The 17,103-nt window shown below is 52.4% G+C and overlaps 1 protein-coding gene across 1 annotated transcript in view; it reads left to right on the top strand.

Annotated features, from left to right (window-relative positions):
* Positions 1–17,103, top strand: part of CPLANE1 (ciliogenesis and planar polarity effector complex subunit 1) — a 2,360,818-nt gene that overhangs the window by 1,875,262 nt on the left and 468,453 nt on the right. The gene's annotated exons all lie outside the window — the stretch shown is intronic.

Genomic DNA, 17,103 nt, shown 5'->3' with positions numbered 1-17,103 from the left:
GTACTTCCACATACCTATTGTGCCACGTCATTGCAAATACCTACGATTCGTATTCACAGCAAGCATTATCAATTCAAGGTCTTGCCCTTCTGGCTAAAATCTGCCCCACGAATCTTTACCAAGTGCATGGCAGTGGTGGCGGTGGCTCTGCACAGAAGGAGTCTGTTTATTTACCCTTACTTGGACGATTGGCTCCTGAAAGGGCCACCTCCTCGGAAAGTAAGGAACGATTTTCAAGTTTGCCTGATGCTGCTCCGCATGCTGGGTCTTCATGTGAACATGGAAAAATCAGTTCACCTTTCTACCCAGATGATCAATTAATTGGGCTCCACTCTGGATTCAAACATAGGAAGAGCGTTTCCTTCGGAGGAGAGACTTTCTTCGATGCAAGAGAAGTGCAAGACTCTACTCCAGACAGGTCACTCAACGGTCCGGCAAGTGGCATCTCTGCTAGGATCAATGGCCTCTTGGATATTTCTCATTCCCAACGCCAGGCTGAGAATGAGGCCTTTGCAACAGGACCTGGAGGACAAGTGGAACTAAGCATCGGGTCTCTGGGAAGACCGTATTGTCCTCTCTCAAGCAGCGAAGTTGTACATTCTATGGTGTATTCGACCGAAGAACCTCTTGGTGGGAGTCCCCTTCCATCAACCAGTTCCGGCACAATTCTTGATAACGGGCGCATCTCTTCAAGGATGGGGGGCGCACATGGATTGCCTGCAGATGCAGGGCAGTGGTCCATCAAGGAACAGTCCTATCATATAAACATGTTAGAGCTGCGAACAGTCCACCTAGCTCTGAAAGCTTTTCAGCCCTCAATAAAGGCCAACTCAATTCTGATCCAAACAGACAACACAACCACCGTGTATTACCTCAACAAACAGGGTGGTACGCGTTCTCGCACGCGCTCCCTGGAAGCTCAAGCGATTTGGCACTGGCTGCTGGCCTGAGGCCTCTCCATCACGGCAGTGCATCTACCAGAGGAGCAAAATGTGCGAGCAGATGCACTCAGTCAGCACTTCGAAGATCAGCCAGACTGGGTGCTAAACGACGAGGTGGTGGCGGATATTTTCTATCAATGGGGTCAACCTTCCATAGATTTATTTGCAGACGACCAAAACAAAAATGCCACGCCTTTGCTTTCAGGTTCCACCGTCCAGGGACTAGGGGGAATGCGCTTTTGATGGATTGGTCCGGAATATTTACGTACGCCTTTCCTCCCCTGCCTCTGATCCCGAAGGTGGTGTCCAAGCTCATAAGATCCAGCATGACGATGATCTTGATAGTTTCGGATTGGCCGCTTCAGTGGTGGTACCCGGGCCTAATGCAGTTGTCCGTACTCCCCCACAAGAGGCTACCTTACAGACCGGATCTGTTGACCAAGATGGACGGGAAGATTCTCCATCCCAGCCTTCCCTCACTGAACTTGGCAGCATTGCTCCTGAGGTCCTGCAATATTGACACTTGAATTTATCGCAGGACTGCATGCACATCCTGAAAGATGCAAATAGACTTTCCACGAGGGCATCGTACTCTTTTAAGTGGAAGAGATTCTACTTGTGGTGTACACGTAATCATTTTAATCCTACAACGGGGCAAGAAGATGTAATTGTTCCTTACCTCCTTGACTTAGCCAAAGCAGGTTTGAAGTATTCCTCCATCAGAGTGCACTTGGCGGCCATTACGGCCTACAGAAAGTCTCCCAACAAGCCTTCCTTTTTTCAACTGCAGGTGGTTAAGGATTTCCTACAGGGGTTGAAGAAGATCTATCCCCCTGTTCGGCCTCCTTCTCCTCCTTCGGAGTTGAATCTAGTCCTTTCTAAATTAATGGGTCTTCCTTTTGAACCCATTCATAAGGCCACGTTCCAGCACTTGACATGGAAGACCGCTTTCCTAGTGGCGATAACATCAGCGCGCAGAGTAAGTGAGATCCAAGCGCTATGTGCCAAAGAACCATATACTGTTTTTCACCAGTTAAGCATTCACCCTGTTTTTTTGCCAAAAGTTGTATCTGATTTTCATGTTAATCATTCGATCTCCCTTCTGTCCTTTTTTCCCAATCCTGCCACTCCTGCGGAAAGGTCCCTTCACTCATTAGACCTTAACCCCTTCCACGCTGATGACGAGCTGGGCTCGTCATGGCGTAGCCTCCTCGCACGCTGATGACGAGCCCAGCTCATCACGTAACATGCGTTTTTAAAAATTTCAGCGCAGGAGCGGAATTCCGCTAGCGCGCATGAGGTTAAGAGAGTGCTCAAGTTCTATTTGGAGGGAACAAAGGTCATAAGGAGATCAGATCAATTGTTTTTAAATTATGGTTCCCTGAGGACAGGCTTTCCAGCTTCCAAAAGGTCAATTTCAAGATGGATAGTGTCCTTTATAAAATTGGCCTACCAGTTGGCAAATATACCCGTATTGTTGTCACCTAAATCACACTCCACTAGGGGGAAAGAAGCTACAATAGCCTTCTTACATGATGTTCCAATGACAGAGATCTGTAAGGCTTCAACCTGGAGATCGGTGCACACTTTCACAAGACATTATTGTTTTGAATCCGATTCCAGGGTGGATACTCAAGTAGGCCAAGCCTCCTTGAGGAATCTTTTCAGATAATGAGATATCTGTGTTTTTTCAAGTTTAGTTATCTGAGCTTGATTATTAAGTGCCTTTTTTTCCTTTGCCCGCAGGTGGAAGAGGTGAGACTCGCTATTCTATTCATGTGCTTATGACTATTGATGAAGATTCACTGGAAGAGAAGGATTAGTTACTTACCTGTAATCCTAGTTCTCTTCAAGGGGTATCCTCATCAAAGTCATAAGCAACCCTCCCGCCTCCTCGGGCAAAGGAACCTTGTCTTTTTAGGAATTGTCAGCTCTTTGTGCCATGGCTTTTGAGTCTCCGCAAAGAAAAACTGACCTAACTGTCACCCCTGAGGCATGATGAGAAGCTGGGGGTTATGGCTGCCTTAAAGGCCAGTTTATTGCTATGTTGCTATGAGTTATCTTTTCAGCATTTTTGGGCTGTGTTTTCTCCAATTCAGCCTGTGAGCTGTCAATGCTTTCAGGCCTATCTATGGGAGTGTGCTGAGTGCTAAGCATTAAATCTGAAAGAAACAGGTTAGTATTAGACTCCTTACCTTAGAATATCCCCAGGCGTCAGACTGGATCCGCAAACTTTTGTGTAGCAGTACCCTTGTGCGTCGGTAGGCTTTGTCTGCTGCTCCGCGTCCGTCGTCGGCGTCGTTGGCGCCGGGATGACGTCGCCGGAGTACTTAGACGCCGCCCTCGCGCGCTGATGTCAGTTGTTCTTTTTTCCACGCCAGCAAGTGCCGATCTGGAAAAAGTGGTACCCTTATTCAACTTTTTTACTAAACTTTTTCGATCATTTATTATCTTTCTTCGAAGCGAGCGACTCCGCTGGTGCCGGTAGGGATGACTGGGTTCAAGCCCTGTGTCGACTGCAGCCGACTGATGTCGGTTACCGACCCCCATCGCCGGTGTCTACATTGCCTGAGGCCCGACCACGATGACAAGTCTTGCCCCGACTGCCGGGCCTTGACGTCGAAGGCTAGGCGGGAGCGGTCCCGCAAGCGCCTCGAGCTCCGGCAGTCGGCCCAGCGCCGTTCGAGGTCTCGGTCCGGAAGGAGGTCGAGGGACCGGTCGCGGGCCGAAGTCATCACAGCTCGGAGAGTCAACACCACTCCTCGGGCTCCAAGTCCTCAGGTAAGAGGCACAAGAAGTCGAAGAAGCGGCATCGTTCTTCTGACTCCCCCCGACGCTCGTGCTACGTGGCTGGGGGTTTGGCCGACACCGCCCACGCGGCTCCGCCAGAGCTGCAGGCGTCGCGGCCTGCTCCATACCCGCCGGTCCCTGGGCAGAACGCGACGCCGGAGGAGATCGATGCCTTCCTCATGGCCATGAGGTTGCTCACTCCTCCGTCAAGTTCTGCGGCGCCTTCGGGCCTCACGCCCCGACTGGGAACCCAAGCGGGCCGCGGTCTTCGGCCCCGGCGCCGTTGACGACTTCGGTCCCGACGCGCAGGGCCCCACTGGATCCGGTACCGGATCTGGGTCGCCACTCGTCGACCTTACAACTCTGCCGGCGCCTACCCCTAGGGTGTCGCCCCAGACGCCGTCCCCGGACAAAGTCGTCCACCAGCCCCCCCTCGACCCAGTTCCGACGCTGGAGCGCCGCCGCTCGACGCCGCATTCAACGTCAAGAGAAGAATTTTTCTTCTATGATCTGGCCCCATCATTTGACCCTGAGTACCAGGAGATGGGTGGCAAGGCAGATTGGGAGGGGTCTGAGGACCCTTTGGCACGTGAGTGCCAGTCTTATCAAGACTGGGCAGGTGAGCTAGGGGATGCCAGTGGTTTTGGACACTTCGCCAGACACTGGTTATGTCTCCCCTCCAACCGTGGCTATGGAGGAGGGGGCTGTCTATAGTGTGGTGTTGACGCGGGCGGCCAGGGCCTTATCCCTTGAACTCCCGTCGTGGCCGTGAGGACTAACCTCCTCACTGAGGTCCTTAAACCGCAAGCAAGTTCTTCGTAGCCTCTGTTGCCATTTAATGAGGCCTTGTCTGACGTTTTTCTGGGCACTTGGTCCAGACCCGCTACAGGTCCCTCTGTAGATAGGAACCAGACTCCACCTCCCGGCTCCGGGCGACCCTTGCTTCCTGTCCACCCACCCCACTCCCGAGAGCCTGGTCATACAGGCCTCTAACTCCCAGACCGCATTCCCGACTGCTCCCTGTGAGAAGTTGGCCTGATATATGATGCTCACTAATTCTAGTATTTACAACAAGGGGTGGTGAGGGACAGAGTCTCTGAATTAAACAGAAAGCTCTCACCCAGTCAAGAGATCAGGGCTAGATCCAACACCGTTTTTTAGCTCACTGCACCATCCCAGTTTCAGAACCTGGCTGTATGCAAATTAGTCTGTTCCTGTCCCAGTGCATGATGGGAACAGGGCAAACCAAACTACAAAAGCCAATTCTTACACTGGGAAGGAAACAAGCTCCCGGGGACCGGTTTCTGCCATTACAGCCGTCTTCGGCCCGGTTTGCTTGAATCCTGATGGTGCAATGAGCAAGGGTCTCACATCTGAGAATACCCTTCCACGCTTAGGGTGGACAAAAATATTTACAACAAGGGGTGGTGAGGGACGGCTGAAATGCCAGAAACCGGTCCCCGGTAGCTTGTCTCCTTTCTGGTAAAGAATTGGCTTGGTAGTTTAGTCTGCCCTGTTCCCATGATGCACTGGGCCAGGGACAGACTGATTTGCATATAGCCAGGTTCTGAGCTGGGATGGGGCAGTGAGATAAATAACGGTGATGGATCAAGCCCTGATCTTTGGACTGGGTAAGAGTGGTCTGCTCAATTCAGACACTCTGTTCATCACCACCCCCTTTTGTAAATCGATTTTGGCCACTATAGGTGTGGCAGGGTATACTCAGACATGAGTCCCTTTCTCACTGCTCCATCAGGATTCAAGCAAGCCGGGCCGAAGACGGCTGAAATGCCAGAAACCGGTCCCCGGTAGCTTGTCTCCTTTCTGGTAAAGAATTGGCTTGGTAGTTTAGTCTGCCCTGTTCCCATGATGCACTGGGCCTGGGACAGACTGATTTGCATATAGCCAGGTTCTGAGCTGGAATGGGGCAGTGAGATAAATAACGGTGATGGATCAAGCCCTGATCTTTGGACTGGGTAAGAGTGGTCTGCTCAATTCAGACACTCTGTTCATCACCACCCCCTTTTGTAAATCGATTTTGGCCACTATAGGTGTGGCAGGGTATACTCAGACATGAGTCCCTTTCTCACTGCTCCATCAGGATTCAAGCAAGCCGGGCCGAAGACGGCTGAAATGCCAGAAACCGGTCCCCGGTAGCTTGTCTCCTTTCTGGTAAAGAATTGGCTTGGTAGTTTAGTCTGCCCTGTTCCCATGATGCACTGGGCCAGGGACAGACTGATTTGCATATAGCCAGGTTCTGAGCTGGGATGGGGCAGTGAGATAAATAACGGTGATGGATCAAGCCCTGATCTTTGGACTGGGTAAGAGTGGTCTGCTCACTTCAGACACTCTGTTCATCACCACCCCCTTTTGTAAATCGATTTTGGCCACTATAGGTGTGGCAGGGTATACTCAGACATGAGTCCCTTTCTCACTGCTACATCAGGATTCAAGCAAGCCGGGCCGAAGACGGCTGAAATGCCAGAAACCGGTCCCCGGTAGCTTGTCTCCTTTCTGGTAAAGAATTGGCTTGGTAGTTTAGTCTGCCCTGTTCCCATGATGCACTGGGCCAGGGACAGACTGATTTGCATATAGCCAGGTTCTGAGCTGGGATGGGGCAGTGAGATAAATAACGGTGATGGATCAAGCCCTGATCTTTGGACTGGGTAAGAGTGGTCTGCTCAATTCAGACACTCTGTTCATCACCACCCCCTTTTGTAAATCGATTTTGGCCACTATAGGTGTGGCAGGGTATACTCAGACATGAGTCCCTTTCTCACTGCTCCATCAGGATTCAAGCAAGCCGGGCCGAAGACGGCTGAAATGCCAGAAACCGGTCCCCGGTAGCTTGTCTCCTTTCTGGTAAAGAATTGGCTTGGTAGTTTAGTCTGCCCTGTTCCCATGATGCACTGGGCCAGGGACAGACTGATTTGCATATAGCCAGGTTCTGAGCTGGGATGGGGCAGTGAGATAAATAACGGTGATGGATCAAGCCCTGATCTTTGGACTGGGTAAGAGTGGTCTGCTCAATTCAGACACTCTGTTCATCACCACCCCCTTTTGTACACTAATTCTAGTAATCACCTTGTATCAGTCCAAACAACCCTTATGGTGATTGGTTGTAAGTCAACCTTATAGACCAGCTATCCTAATGGTAGCATGGACAAAGCAGTCTTAGGCTAAACTCTTTTGGCATGTGAAGCCAGCTGTTTTACCACATATAACCCCTTGAATACCAAATGAAAGGACACCACAAAGGTAGTTATGAAAATAAACAAGATATTTATTAACTAACAAACACCTCTGAACTCTTTATGAGATCAGAGGGCTAAGCACATGACAAGACTCTTAAGAAAAATACGTTAAGTTGCAAAAATTACAATGGTGCCCTGGGGGCACGACAAACCATATACTAAGTAAATGGTATAAGGAAATCGATGGAAGGAATGGAGCTGTCCAGAGGCTGTAGGATCGCTGGGACTACACTATCCTGACCTGAGGTAAGTAATAGGAGGCCCACGGGACGCGTGTGCAGAGTGTGAACTCACACGCGAGATGCGTAACAAAGTCAATGGACAGTACAAATTACGAAAAGGTAAGTATTAGACAGTTCCGAATAAAACGACTGGAAATCTGGACACTAGGAGAGTCAATCTACCCTTGAGCACCGAAATGCTCTTGTTACCTCACCCATGGGCTGCGGGTGCATAGGTGTCAAAGTGTGTCGGGTTTCCGCGTTGAAGTCTATGGAGCGTGGAAGAAAAGATGCTGCAGGCGGCCAGATGGAAGATGCCCGGAGTGATCCAAGGGTGGATCAAGGAGGATGAAGACCTGAAAGCAGAGGGGACAATGTTCACAGTCACTAGCCAGTGACTGGAGTGGAACCAGGAAGGAACCAGATGATGTTGTCGCGATCAGGTGAAGAGTGGAAGCTTGACTCAGCAGCTACGTGGACCAGGTGGTGTCTTCGACGACGAGGAGGGAGGCACGAACTGTCCCACGCAGGCTCTCGCTGTCGGCGGTGTTGGATCCGGATTCAGAGTCAACAGGCCTTGGCAAAGGCAACCCACGAGGTTAGTGGAAAAGGCGTCTGGTGCGGACCAGGAGGGTCCGGGTGCTTCTCCTTTGCAGGGAAGCAGGGGCCAGTCTGGAGCAACCAGACCAGCGGTGTGGATTTCAAGGATCGTCGTCTAGGAGGCCACTAGCCAGCCGGCAAGTGACCAGACAACGCGTCAAGCAGCAATCAAGCAAAAGGGCCCCACGCAGATCTCGTGGATGCTGGATGGCTGATCTCCTTCTGTGCAGGAGCTCCTCGGGGCTGGGGCTTCTCAATCCCCAAAGCACTTCGTCGAGGATGCCTCTGAAGTCGTGCTGGAAGTGAAGTGCAGTTTCTCCAAGATGGCCGGTCCCACGTGTCTTGTCGCACCCACGGATCTCAGCTGTGCTGCAGATGTAGGTAGAGGTCGGAGAGGTCTGGAAGTCCGGGTCTCGTCGGGCTCTGAAGTCTGGATCCACTCGGGAAGACGATAAAGTGAACCGCTAGGACGCTTGATGGTGCCTGCAGATGCAGGGTGGACACTCCTCGCCCACAAGGGAGATTTCTTCAGTCTTCTTTGGAACAGAACGTCGAAGTCCAGAGTTTATTCTTGTAGTTTCAAATCAGGATAATCTAATTTGGAATGGGGCCAGCTCCTACCTTTATTCTCCTAAAGGGGGCTGTACTATGACTAGGTCCCTCCTATGGGTGGGACCAGGAAGGGGGTGGTTACACCCCCTATCCTTTGTCCGGTTTCGCGCCAGAGCTGGGGCTGGAGTGCCCCAGCAACTGGTTTGAACCGGTGTATGCACAGGGCACCTTGTGTGCCCCAGGCATGTCTCATTCCTTTCAGGCCTGTCCTACCTAATACACAAAATCCTGTCTGGGATGGTGCTAGCACCTCCCAAGGCAGGAAACCCTTTGTCCAGGCCTCCCTCGCTGGAAGGACTCCCAGCAGCAGGAGGTCAGACTTATGTCTGTGGTGGCAGCATCCATTTTGTGATGCTGAGGCTTGAGTTAACTTTAACTGGGGTTCACAGTTACATACATGTCATGCCCCTCTAGAAGGGTGGAATGCTACCCCCGTCGCCAGAACTGGCGAGGGGGTAGTATTCCAATTCGTATGACACCTTACTCGACATGTTTTGATAATGCTATGCCAAGGTTAGCAATAACCGCGAGGTTATAATGCACTTAAGAGTATATGGTATAGCGTTATCATGGAAACAGCTAAAGGACTTGGTTCCGAAAGCTGCAGACAGGCTCAGCTCATGCCAGAGCAATATCTCACATAATTCCAAGCACTCTGCCTCCAGGATTGTTAAGGCCTGCCATAGGAGTGACTTATATGAGTATATGTGTCCATTGTAGGTTTAGATATAGGTATACTATATCTAAAACAAAGGATGATTACACCACCTTGCCCCAGCTGATTGATCAGCCAGTTGTGTCAGGTTTGGATGGCCAGTCAGGGGTGGCGTAATACATGCTGCAGCCCCTGGTAGGCCTTAGGTTCACTTATGCCCTGGGTACCTATGGTACACTGTACAAGGACTTACAAGAGTGACCAAATACCAATTGGTAAATGCACCTAAAGTACATGGATGTCAATTTAGAGAGAGAACAGCCAGGCTGTGGGTCTGATTAGCAGGCCCACAGCCAGGGAAAGTCGTAAACCAGTGAAGCAAAAAGCAAAAATCTGGGGTGACCATAGGATTGCCGACCCTACTCTCCTACACTCCTCCGATCAGGAAACCAAGAGGTACGAACAGTATGGTAAGAAGATGTTCTCCTCACTGAGTTTGGGGTTGCGGTCAGTTAACACCACGTGCCTCTTGGGCCCTTATTCCCACTCTCTCTGGGACACTGTCGCGGACGTGCTGCCACAATGTCAAGAGGAGGCCTGGACTAAACTCGCCCAAGCCCTTGCGGAGGGTCGAGATGCGGCACCGTATTCAATCCGGTGTGGGCTGGATACAACAGACTCGCTAGGCAGGGCAATGGCAACGACTGTGGTGATTCGTCGCCCGGCCTGGCTGAGGTCCGCCAACTTTTCGGCTGATGTCCAAAACACCCTTATGGACATGCCGTTTGATGTCCGTCGGCTCTTTGGCGACAAGGCAGACAGTGCGCTTGAGCGCTTTAAAGACTCCAGAGCTACAGCCAAGTCCTTTGGGCCTGTCGGCCCCGCTCCAGCAAACTGCTGCCTTTCGCTCCTTTCGTGGCCAAGGAAGGGACGCCCCCACACATCCAGCCAGACACGGGCCGCAGACTACCATCCAGCGCAGTGGCCAACGTGGTAACCGCCGTGGCGTTGCCCGAGGACAACGGCGAGGCCAGTCCACATGCACCCCCGCAGCATCTGCCTCAAAGCCCTCCTAGTCTGAGCTTTCAGGCCCACGTGACGCCAGTGGGGGGCAGGGTTTGCCATCACCTCCTCCACTGGCGCACTGTTACGTCGTACAGGTGAGCGCTGCAAATCGTCCGAAGGGGCTACTCCCTCCCCTTCGAGGCGACCCCTCCAGCCATGCCACCACAGTACCACCGCGTGTCGGGGATCACTTGAATCTTCTGCAAGAGGAAATTATGGCCCTCTTGGCCAAGGGGGCCATCGAGTGTGTTCCTGGGCCAGAAGTAGGGTGTGGTTGCTACTCCCACTACTTTCTGGTTCCCAAGAAGGGCAAAGGGGGCCTACGCCCTATCTTGGACCTGCGGAACGTCAACGGCTTCCTCCGGAAGGAGAAGTTCAAGATGCTGACACTGGCTCAGGTCTTAGTTGCCCTGGACCCGGGAGACTGAATGGTAGTGTTGGACTTGCAGGACGCTTATTTTCACAATCCCGTCCTGCCGGCCCACCGGTGCTACCTGCGGTTCACGGTAAGCCACGAGCACTTTCAGTTTACCGTGCTCCCCTTCGCCCCACGTGTGTTCACGAAAGTGATGGCGGTGGTCGCAGCTCATCTGCGAAGGTTAGGGGTTTCAGTCTTCCCCTACCTCGACGACTGGCTGTTGAAGGCGGGCTCGCCCCAGACAGTCGTCAGCCACCTCCAGACTACGGCCAACCTCCTGCACCTGCTGGGGTTCTCCATCAATGTGCCGAAGTCACACCTGTGTCCCTCTCAGAAGCTCTTCTTCATCGGAGAGGTTCTAGACTCGGCGCAGTTTCTGGTTTATCCTCCCGAACAGCGGGTTCAGGATATTCAGGCTCTGATTCTGATCTTTCAGCCGTTAGCTCGAGTCTCGGTCAGGTTGACGCTGCGGCTTCTGGGGCTGATGGCCTCCTGCATCCTTCTGGTGCATCACGCCAGGTGGCGGATGCGGGCTCTGCAGTGGAACCTGAAGTTTCAGAGGGCCCAGCATCAGGGCAACTTTTCCGACCATGTCTTCATCTCAGAGGGCTATTACAAAGCTACCCCAGCATGGGGGAGGCTCCTCTGTGCACTGCTTGTAAAAGACTGAAGAAGTCTTGTTCACATTTATCGAACAATAACGTTTTTTCGAATTCAAAGGGTTTTGCTTTTGAAGTATTTTTTATTCATCAACTCATTATTTTCATGGTTGTTTTCATAAAGTTCATATCATCCTTGTAAGTAACATCAAGGTTTCCTTGTCATAAATACATGAATGATCCCTGTTTTCTATTCCCAATGCATTTCGGGCGCTGAGTTGGCCCTTCGTCAGGGGATCGCTCTACAAGTAAAGAAAGTGTGTGTGTTCATTAATATGTCTGTCTGACATTATTGGTATGTGCTATTAGTGGCTCACGGACCGCGATTGGGTCAGCGGCAGATCCCTCTCCCTACCCCAACCGGAGAACGTAGTTGTGACGGACGCGTCCCTCCAGGGCTGGGGGGCCACATGGGAGAGGCGGAGATCAGAGGCCTCTGGTCTCCGGTGGAGTCCCGGCTCCACATCAACCTTCTGGAGCTGCGGGTGATACGGCTTGCACTGAAGGCATTCCTCCCCTCTGGCTGGGGGAGTGTAGTGCAGGTGTTCACGGACAACACCACCGTCATGTGGTACTGCAACAAACAGGGCCGGGTGGGGTCGTGGACCCTATGGTGACCGTCCTGACGCTCTCAGAAGCGGTCGCTTCCTGCTCCCAGCTCCCTGCTCCAGTGGTATCGTATTGCTGCCCAGCCTGTGATCCCTGCCTGTGATATTTGTGCATTTAAACCCACTGCTTGCCATTGCGCTGCATGTAACAGTAGACCAAGCGTGTACATAATTTTCATTAACTAGCGCTTTGCCGATTGAAACACTATCGTGGTGCCACTCGCGCATGCCCAGCTGTTGTCTCTGCCAGCTGCCACTTAGCATTGCGCTCGTGTGTGTAAGCATTGGCGAGTGTTTAACTTTCATTTTACCGTGTTGTGAAGCCGACATTCACTCGGTATGCCCCTTGATGTAGGCAATTTGACTTGGATGCCATTTTGTTTGTTGTTTGTGCTTCGGAGCCCGTCCTCTCCGACCGATCCCGCCTCCCTGCTGACCCTCCCTCCCACGAAGTACATAACCTAGCCCCCACCCCCGGAAGCGTCGTGACCGTCCTGACGCTCTCAGAAGCGGTCGCTCCCTGCTCCCAGCTCCCTGCTCCAGTGGTATCGTATTGCTGCCCAGCCTGTGATCCCTGCCTGTGATATTTGTGCATTTAAACCCACTGCTTGCCATTGCGCTGCATGTAACAGTAGACCAAGCGTGTGCATAATTTTCATTAACTAGCGCTTTGCCGATTGAAACACTATTGTGGTGCCACTCGCGCACGCATGCCCAGCTGTTGTCTCTGCCAGCTGCCACTTAGCATTGCGCTTGTGTGTGTAAGCATTGGCGAGTGTTTAACTTCCATTTTACCGTGTTGTGAAGCCGACATTCACTCGGGTGCCCCTTGATTTAGGCAATTTGACTTGGATGCCATTTTGTTTGTTGTTTGTGCCTCGGAGCCCGTCCTCTCCGACCGATCCCGCCTCCCTGCTGGCCCTCCCTCGCCCCTCCCCTTCAACAATCCATTTATGCCAGATACTTTTGCGGGCAGCGTTCACGCGCAGCGGTCGCGCCCCATGCGTGCCGAAGGTGCGCCAAAGGTAAGCCCGTCTACGCCCGTCCGCGCCTGGACCACGCCCAGCGCCTGTCCCCCTGGTCCCCACCATACCCAGCCCACTAGAGTCACATATGATGCCACAACTCTCCTCGCCCTCAACCCCGGACGCGCTCCTCAATGCTGCGAAGACGCCCCAGGACGTACCCACGGTCCATTCGCCTGCCTCTCCTGCAAGTTCAACTGTTCCAGGACCCTCACCAAACCCACTTCCTCCACACACAGCCCGACTCTGACCGCCTGAAGTGCATCCTGCTGAACACCCACTCGGTCCACAGACACGCAACTGAACTCTGGGACCTACTCGACACTGCATCACCGGACATCGCCTTCCTTACCGAAACATGGATGAACACATCTTCAGCACCCGACATCGCCATTGCCATACCGGACGGCTACAAGATTACCCGTAAAGACCGCACCAACCAAACAGGAGGAGGCATCGCCATCATCTATAAGAACGCCATCAAAATCACGACCAGCTCCGATGATAATCTCGCTACCGCCGAACATCTCCACTTCCAGATCCACACCGACCCGAGGACCACACTTAGAGGCACCCTCATCTACAGGCCTCCAGGCACCCGCACTCAATTCAGCGATGACATCACAGACTTTGTCAGCCCACATGCCCTCACCTCCGTGAACTACATTCTTTTAGAAGACTTCAACTACCACCTTGAAAACAAACACAACAGCAACACCACCGCCCTTCTGGACAACCTGGCCAATCTCGGACTCAAACAACTTGTTGACACCCCCACCCATGTAGCCGGACACACGCTCAACCCTATCTTCACCTCCAGCGAGCACATCTCCTTCGATCGCACCTCAGCCCTCCACTGGACGGACCACAGCTGTGTTCACTTCAGCTACAAAACCACCCTGAACCACAACCGTCCACAACCTATTCCTCGAAGAAACTGGAACAAAATCACCTCCGAACAACTCCTCTCATCACTCAACCAAAACCCTCCTACCCTCTCACTGGACCCAAACCAAGCAGCCATCAATCTCAAGCAATGGATCACCCACAGTGCTGACGAATTAGCACCCATGAAAAAACACCAGATCAAATCAGCCAACAAAAAGGATCCCTGGTTCAATGATGACCTTAAAAAATCCAAGAAGCTATGCCGCACCCTGGAGAAAACATGGAGAAAAAACCCGACCACAGACAACATGTCCACCCTCAAGGCAGCCACCCGCAAACACCACCAACTGATCCGATCCGCCAAGAAATCAGAACTCAAGGATCGCCTTGACAACAACACCCACAACAGCAAGGAACTTTTCAACATTGTTAAAGAATTCACCAACCCCACTGCTGCATCCAACGACATCACTCCATCCCAAGACCTTTGCGATGCGTTATCCTCCTTCTTCTACAACAAAATTGACGACATCCACAACAGCTTCGAGAACATTCCCAGCGTTCAACCCTTCCCACCCCCCTCAGATCCTACTCCGCCAACCAACAACCTTACCACCTGGAACCCAATTACCACTGAAGACACCATCCGCCTAATGAACTCAATCCACTCTGGCTTGCCAACCGGCCCCTGCCCCCACCACATCTTCAACAAAGCGGACTCCATCATCGCACCCCATCTCCGTGATGTCATCAACTGCTCGTTCAGGTCTGCCACCTTTCCAGAAAGCTGGAAACACGCCGAACTCAGCGCCCTCCTGAAGAAACCCACAGCAGACCCCTCCGAACTCAAAAACTACCGGCCCATATCCCTCCTCCCATTCCCGGCCAAAGTCATCGAGAAAGCCGTCAACAACCAGCTCGCCGCCTTCCTTGAATCCAACAACTCCCTTGATCCATCTCAATCCGGATTTCGAGCCAAGCACAGCACCGAAACTGCCCTCATTGCAGCTACTGACGACATGCGAACACTACTGGACAACGGTGAAACAGTGGCCCTCATTCTACTCGACCTCTCCGCCGCCTTCGACACAGTCTGCCACAGCACCCTTATACAATGCCTCAGCAACATCGGAATACAAGGAAAAGCCTTGGACTGGATCACCTCATTCCTCGTGGGGAGAACTCAGAGTCCGTCTCCCCCCGTTCAACTCTGAAGCCACTGAAGTCATCTGTGGAGTACCACAAGGATCTTCACTCAGTCCCACCCTCTTCAACGTTTACATGAGTCCACTTGCCTCCATCGCGCGTCAACACAACCTTAACATCATCTCTTACGCCGACGACACCCAGTTAATCCTTTCCCTCACCAAAGACCCTAACACCGCCAAAACCAATCTTCACGAAGGCATGAAAGAAGTAGCCGAATGGATGAAACATAGCCGCCTCAAACTCAACTCAGACAAAACTGAGGTGCTCATCCTAGGATCCTCCCCCTCTGCTTGGGACGACTCTTGGTGGCCTTCCGCTCTGGGCACAGCACCCACACCCACAGACCATGCACGCAACCTTGGCTTCATCCTAGACTCCTCTCTCGATGTCCAGACAAGTCAACGCAGTCTCATCCTCTTGCTTCAACGTACTTCGCACTCTCAAAAAGATCTTCCGCTGGATCCCCCTAGAGACAAGAAAGACTGTCACCCACGCACTAGTCACGAGTCGACTGGATTACGGCAACACACTATACGCCGGAATCACAGCAAAATTACAGAAAAAACTCCAACGCATCCAAAACGCATCAGCGAAACTCATACTAGACATCCCTCGCCAAGACCACACCACCGGACACCTAAAAGACCTACACTGGCTTCCCGTCAACAAAAGAATTACGTTCCGCCTCCTCACCCACGCACACAAGGCCCTCTACAATCTAGGACCCGAATGCCTCAACAATCGCCTATCCTTCTACAAACCCACCCGTCAATTAAGATCGTCCAATCAAGCCCTCGCCGCGGTCCCGGGCATCCGAAAATCCACCATGGGTGGCAGATCCTTCTCCTTCCTTGCCGCCATGACCTGGAACTCACTCCCCACTCACCTCCACCTTACTCAAAACCACATCTCCTTCAGAAAAGATCTTAAAACCTGGATATTCGACAAATAATGAACCCCTTCCCCAAGCGCCTTGAGACCCTCTGGGTGAGCAGTGCGCTATACAAATCCACAAACTTGAACTTGAACATGCCAGAGGCTCTGCGCCTCTGGCAGTGGCTGGAACATCAGGGCGTGACCCTGGTGGTTCAACACCTGGCATGTTCACTGAACGCCAGGGCGGACGAACTCAACCGTCGGTGCATGATGGATCACGAATGGCGTCTGAACTCTGCTGTGGCGCAAGGTCTCTTTCAGCCGTGGGGAAAGCCTTGGTTAGATCTATTCGCCAAAGAAGAGAACGCGCAATGTCATCAGTTCTGCTCGTTAAAATTTCCAAGGCGGCACTCGCTCGGAGACGCTTTTCGTCACGAATGGAGCTGCGGTCTGTTGTACGCCTTTCCGCCTAAACCACTTCTGCCCAGAGTGCTAAAGAAGATCAGACGCGACCGGGCCCAAGTCATCCTTGTGGCTCCAGACTGGGCACGAAGATACTGGTATCCCGAGCTACTCAGCATGTCAGTCGATCCCCCGAATAGTCTGCCTCTTCAGGAGGACCTTCTGTTGCAGCAGCAGGGGACGGTCCTCCACCCGAACCTGTCCAGTCTCCACCTACATGCATGGAGATTGAGCGGCGGCAGTTGAGGCCATTTGACTTGCCTCCTGAAGTCTGTAATGTGATTCTGGCAGCCAGGCGTCCCTCCACAAAATCGGTATACGCCTGCAGGTGGAACAAATATGTGGCATGGTGCACAGCAAAGGCTGTGGATCCCCTTTCTGCCCCTCTTTTCAGAGGTTCTCCTCTTTCTTCTTTCTCTTGCCCAGCAGGGCTCTGCTCTGGGCACCCTCTCTGCCATTTCCGCCTGCTTAAGGCTCCCTGATCAGCCCTCTTTCTTCAAGTCCCCAGTTGTAAAGGGCATCATGGCTCTGCGTTTCTGGCGCGGAAAAGCTGTGTATAAGAACTGACGTCAGCGCGCAAGGACAGCGTCTAAGTACTCCGGCGACATCATCCCGGCGCCAACGACGCAGACGACAGACGCGGAGCCGCAGTCGACGCCTACCGACGCGCAAGGGTACTGCTACGCAAAAGTTTCCGGATCCAGTCTGACGCCTGGGGATATTCTAAGGTAAGGAATCTGTTACTAACTACTGTTTCTTACAGATATATCGTTACCGAAGGAAAGTAACTTGTGCAAAAGTTTCAAACATGCTTTGCTGT

This window comes from Lissotriton vulgaris, chromosome 3_1 (genome assembly GCF_964263255.1).
Source record: "Lissotriton vulgaris chromosome 3_1, aLisVul1.2, whole genome shotgun sequence".
Taxonomy (NCBI): domain Eukaryota; kingdom Metazoa; phylum Chordata; class Amphibia; order Caudata; family Salamandridae; genus Lissotriton; species Lissotriton vulgaris.
This window is presented reverse-complemented; position numbering and strand designations above follow the sequence as displayed.